Below are 6,247 nucleotides of genomic sequence, written 5' to 3'. Positions count from 1 at the left end.
CCCAGCTACTTGGGAGGCTGAGGCACGAGAATCACTTGAGCCTGGGAGGCAAGGGTTACAGTGAGTCAAGATGGCATCACTGCACTCCAGCCTGGACAACACAGCAGAGCAAGGCTGTCTCAAAAAATGAAAAAGAAAAAAAGTCAGTGATGTGCTGCTAAGCAGGATCTCCACAAAAAGAAAAAAAAGCCTGATCTGGCAAACTAGCATTTGCCAATTTTGATGGTGTGAATACTCCCTTCTTTTCCAGTTTCAAGCTCCCAACTGTTTAACAGTTGGCTTGACAAATTTCCTGAATATTGAATTCTTGTGAGCAGGTACGAGTTGACTCCAGCACACCAATGGATGCAACCCACATAAACAAAGCCTCTTTGCTGGTCCTCAATAATTTTAAGTGTATTAAGGTGTTCTGAGCAAAAGAAGTTTGAAAACCACTGCCCTTATCCAAGATTTCCCAACTTTATTGACTTGAAGAAAACAGAGAAACTGGTAATTATTATAAAAGCATAAAAGCAAACGGGTAAAGAGTTGGCTTATAGCTGCAGGCACCACTCTGGGTTTCTGGCTGTTTCAGAGCTGAGGGGTTCCAAGTCTTGGAGCAAGAAACTGATTCAACGTCCAGGCTCAGTGGCTCACGCCTATTATCCCAGCACTTTGGAAGGCTAAGGCGGATGAATGGTTTGAGCCCAGGAGTTCGAGACCAGCCTAGGCAAAATGGCAAAACCCCGTCTCTACGAAAAATACAAAAATTAGCCAAGCGTGATGGCTCATGCCTGTAGTTCCAGCTACTTGGGAGGCTAAGGTGGGAGGATGGCTTGAGCCTGGGAGGCGGAGGTTGCAATGAGCCAAGATGGCGCCACTACACTTCAGCCTGGGTGACAGAGTGAGACCCTGTCACAAAAAGAAAAGATACTGATTCACGTCATCAGGTATGGTGTGGTCCACAGAACAGGAAGCTCTGTGTGAGGTCTGATTTTCAGCCAGCTGCTGTGTAAAGGAAATAGAGAGGTGCTTGCTGAGCAAAGTTTCAGACCAGAAGACCAAGAGACAATTCAGAACAGCAGCAGACTCTACCCATGGTGGCATTCCTGTAAAGTGAAACTCAAGCGCCAAGTTTGTTGTCATGGGGACTGTTAATTGCATGCTAGTCTTATGGAAACACACGGAAAACCAGAGGTCAAATTCAGTAGCAGCTCAGAATTCAGATAACACAGCATGTATGGTTTCAACCCAGCAGGCTGTGTGTTTATCACTTCAGGAAATGACTCATAAGCAGTAAGGAGATGAGCTTTGAAAGCTGCATCTGGCCAGGGCACGGTGGCTCACCGCTGTAATCCCAGCACTTTAGTGAGGCCGAGGCGGGTGGATCACCTGAGGTCGGGAGTTTGAGACCAGCCTGGCCAACATGTGAAACCCTGTCTCTACTAAAAATACAAAAATTAGCCAGGTGTGGCGGCACACACCTGTAATCCCAGCTACTCAGGAGGCTGAGGCAGAAGAATTGCTTGAACCCAGGAGGCAGAGGTTGCAGTGAGCCGAGATTGTGCCATTCAGCCTGGATGACAAGAGCGAAACTCCATCTCAAAAAAAAAAAAAAAGAAAAGAAAGCTGCATCTATAGTAGCCTGCATGGTGGCAGGGCCAGTCTGGCTGTTTTGCCTATCTTAATGACTACATCTGCAGGTCATTTTGGTGTGCTGCTATGCGACCCATCCAAGGAAGTGAAAACACCACGAAGGGTGGGCTGTCCAATACTGAAATGCATTCGTGAGCAAAACCATAATCATTTGATATCTATTTTTGTTGTTTTGTTTCCTATCCTGGGATATCTAGTTGCTCTTGAAACTAGCTGACACATATTTTAAAAAAAAACAAGACAAATAATATATTCCTATCCTCCAGGAGCTAACTGGCTTTGGGATTTAATCCTAATACTTAATGTTTAGTTAGGAAGCACAAAATGTGAAGACCTCAGATTTAGAATTTTATCAGCTCTGCCTTGTAACAAGTTTTAGAAACTAAATCAGTTGGCCAGGCCTGGTGGCTCACGCCTGTAATCCTAGCTCTTTGGGAGGCCAAGGCGGGCGGATCACCTGAGGTCAGCAGTTCGAGACCAGCCTGGCCAACATGGTGAAACCCTGTCTCTACTAAAAATACAAAAATTAGCCAGACATGGTGGCACGTGCCTGTAATCCAACTACCCGGGTGGCTGAGGCAGGAGAATTGCTGGAACCCGGGAGGCAGACGCTGCAGTGAGCCGAGATGGCACCACTGCACTCCAGCCTGGGCAACAGAACGAGACTCTGTCTCAAAAAAAAGAAAAAAGAGCTCCGTCTCCCGTCTCCCTCTCCCTCTCCCGTCTCCCTCTCCCTCTCCCATCTCCCTCTCCCTCTCCTGTCTCCCTCTCCCTCTCCCTCTCCCTCTCCCGTCTCCCTCTCCTTTCCACGGTCTCCCTCTCATGCCGGGCCAAAGGTGGACTGTACTGCTGCCATCTCGGCTCGCTGCAGCCTCTCCTGCCTCAGCCTGCCGAGTGCCTGCGATTGCAGGCGCGCGCCGCCACGCCTGACTGGTTTTCGTGTTTTTTTGGTGGGGACGGGGTTTCGCTGTGTTGGCCGGACTGGTCTCCAGCTCCTAGCCACGAGTGATCCGCCAGCCTCGGCCTCCCGAGGTGCCGGGATTGCAGACGGAGTCTCATTCACTCAGTGCTCAATGGTGCCCAGGCTGGAGTGCAGTGGCGTGATCTCGGCTCGCTACGGCCTCCACCTCCCAGCCACCTGCCTTGGCCCCCCAAAGTGCAGAGATTGCAGCCTCTGCCCGGCCGCCACCCCGTCTGGGAAGTGAGGAGCGTCTCTGCCTGGCCACCCATCGTCTGGGATGTGAGGAGCCCCTCTGCCTGGCTGCCCAGTCTGGAAAGTGAGGAGCGTCTCTGCCCGGCCGCCATCCCACCTGGGAAGTGAGGAGCGCCTCGTCCCGGCCGCCATCCCATCTAGGAAGTGAGCGTCTCTGCCCGGCAGCCCATCATCTGAGATGTGGGGAGCGCCTCTGCCCGGCCGCAACCCCGTCTGGGAGGTGAGGAGCGTCTCTGCCCGGCCGCCCCGTCTGAGAAGTGAGGAGACCCTCCGCCTGGCAACCGCCCCATCTGAGAAGTGAGGAGCCCCTCCGCCTGGCTGCCACCCCGTCTGGGAAGTGAGGAGCGTCTCCGCCCAGCAGCCACCCCATCCGGGAGGGAGGTGGGAGTCAGCCCCCCGCCCGGCCAGCTGCCCCGTCCGGGAGGGAGGTGGGGGGCTCAGCCCCCCGCCCGGCCAGCCGCCCCGTCCGGGAGGTGAGGGGCGCCTCTGCCCGGCCGCCCCTACTGGGAAGTGAGGAGCCCCTCTGCCCAGCCAGGAGCCCCTCTGCCCAGCCAGCCGCCCCGTCCGGGAGGGAGGTGGCGGGGTCAGCCCCCACCCGGCCAGCCGTCCCGTCCGGGAGGGAGGTGGGGGGGTCAGCCCCCCGCCCGGCCAGTCGCTCCGTCCGGGAGGGAGGTGGGGGGGGTCAGCCCCCCCACCCGGCCAGCCGCCCCGTCCGGGAGGGAGGTGGGGGGCTCAGCCCCCCGCCCGGCCAGCCGCCCCGTCCGGGAGGTGAGGGGCGCCTCTGCCCGGCCGCCCCTACTGGGAAGTGAGGAGCCCCTCTGCCCGGCCAGCCGCCCCGTCCAGGAGGGAGGTGGGGGCTCAGCCCCCCGCCCGGCCAGCCGCTCCGTCCGGGAGGGAGGTGGGGGGGGTCAGCGCCCCCTCCCGGCCAGCCGCCCCGTCTGGGAGGGAGGTGGGGGGCTCAGCCCCACGCCCGGCCAGCCGCCCCGTCCGGGAGGGAGGTGGGGGGGTCAGCCCCACGCCCGGCCAGCCGCCCCATCCAGGAGGGAGATGGGGGGGGTCAGCCCCCTGCCTGGCCAGCCACCCGGTCCGGGAGCTGAGGGGCGCCTCTGCCCGGCCGCCCCTACTGGGAAGTGAGGCGCCCCTCTGCCCGGCCACCACCCCGTCTGGGAGGTGTACCCAACAGCTCATTGAGAATGGGCCATGATGACGATGGCGGTTTTCTGGAGTAGAAAGCGGGGCAAGGTGGGGAAAAGATTGAGAAATCGGATGGTTGCCGTGTCTGTGTAGAAAGAAGTAGACATGGGAGACTTTTCATTTTGTTCTGTACTAAGAAAAATTCTTCTGCCTTGGGATCCTGTTGATCTGTGACCTTACCCCCAACCCTGTGCTCTCTGAAACATGTGCTGTGTCCACTCAGGGTTAAATGGATTAAGGGCGGTGCAAGATGTGCTTTGTTAAACAGATGCTTGAAGGCAGCATGCTCGTTAAGAGTCATCACCACTCCCTAATCTCAAGTACCCAGGGACACAAACACTCTGCCTAGGAAAACCAGAGACCTTTGTTCACTTGTTTGTCTGCTGACCTTCCCTCCACTAGTGTCCTATGACTCTGCCAAATCCCCCTCTGTGAGAAACACCCAAGAATGATCAATAAAAGTAAAATAAAATTAAAAAAAAAAAAAGAAAAGAAAGAAAGAAAAGAAAAGAAACTAAATCAGTTCTCAACTCTGGTTGCGCATAGAATCACTGGAGAGCTTCTTAACAATTCCAGTGCCAGTCTCTGGGGGCGGGGCCTGGACATTGATATTGTTTTCAAGCTCCTCAGGAGATTCTGATGTTAAACCAGGGTTCATACTAAGAAAAGAAAAATCCCTCAGCAGTCTGAGTTATGTGAGGTGTGCAAAATTTATCAGGCCCAGAGAGACGGGAGTAGAGGACTTCAGTCACACCCCCGGCACATACCCTCCCCCTACCCACCACCCCCCATGCCTGTGGGCAATTATTTAAAGTCATTTTGTTCCTGGTGGTGTGGTAGCTCATGCCTGTCATCCCAACACTTTGGGAGGCTGAGGCGAGAGGATCCCTTGAGGTCAGGAGTTTGAGACCGGACTGGTCAACATGGTGGAACCCCTACACTCCTAAAAATACAAAAATTAGCCAGGCATGGCAGCATGCTCATGAAATCCCAGCTACTCGGGGGGCTGAGGCAGGAGAATCGTTTGAACCCAGGAGGCCAGAAGGTAGAGGTTGCAGTGAGTCAAGATGGCGCCACTCCAGCCTGGGCAATGGAGAGAGACTCCATCTCAAAAAAAAAAAAGGCGTTTTGTTCCTGACTAGCTACCTTCCCTGTTATCTTCATGTTCCTGGAATCTGTGATACAAAGAACAATGTGTATCCAATCAACAGCTTATGTTATTTTAATGTAAATTTTGATAAACAACTTAGGAACTGCCTCTTTTCCTTTATAAACATTCACATGCAACTGCTGCTAATCAGATTGTATATTCAGGACAACTTGAATATACACTTCAATATACACTGGGTTGCAGTCCTCAAGCTTGGCCCAAATAAACTCTCTACTTATATTAATTTTGACTCAGCTTCTTCCTTTTAGATCAACAATACCACTGTTTTTGAAAAGTGCTTCTTAACTTATATACTGCTGGTGGGAATGTAAAGTATTAGTTCAGCCATTGTGGAAAGCAGTGTGGTGATTTCTCAAATAATTTAAAACAGAATTATCATTCAACCCAGCAATCCCATTATTGGGTATATACCCAAAGGAATAGAAATCATTCTACCATAAAGACATCTGCACACAGGTGTTCATTGCAGCACTATTCACAATAGCAAAGCTATGGAATCAACCTAAATGCCCACCAATGATAGACTGGATAAAGAAAATGTGGTACATATACCCCATGGAATACGATGCAGCCATAAAAAAGAACAAGATCATGTTCTTTGCAGCAACATGGATAGAGCTGGAGGCCATTATCCTAAGCCAACTAATGCAGAAACAGAAAACCAAATACCACATGTTCTCACTTATAAGTGAAACTAAACATTGAGTACACATGGACACAAAGAGGGAAACAACAGATACCAGAGCCTACTTGAGGATGGAGGATGAGAAGGAGAGGACTGAAAAACCACCTATCGAGTACTATGCTTACTACCAGGGTGATGAAATAATCTGTACACCAAACCCCCAAGACACACAATTTACTTATATAACAAACCTGCACATGTACCCCTGAACCTAAAGTAAAAGTTTTTTAAAAAAGAAAAGAAAATAGTGTTTCTTGGCCAGGTGCAGTGGCTCACATCTGTAATCCCAGCACTTAGGGAGGTGAAGACAGGAGGATCGCTTGATGCCAGGAGTCTGAGACCAGCCTGA

Source organism: Pan paniscus, chromosome 4 (assembly GCF_029289425.2).
Source record: "Pan paniscus chromosome 4, NHGRI_mPanPan1-v2.0_pri, whole genome shotgun sequence".
NCBI classification, from domain to species: Eukaryota; Metazoa; Chordata; class Mammalia; order Primates; family Hominidae; genus Pan; species Pan paniscus.
The sequence above is the reverse complement of the archived record's forward strand: the minus strand, read 5'-3'. Positions refer to the sequence as shown.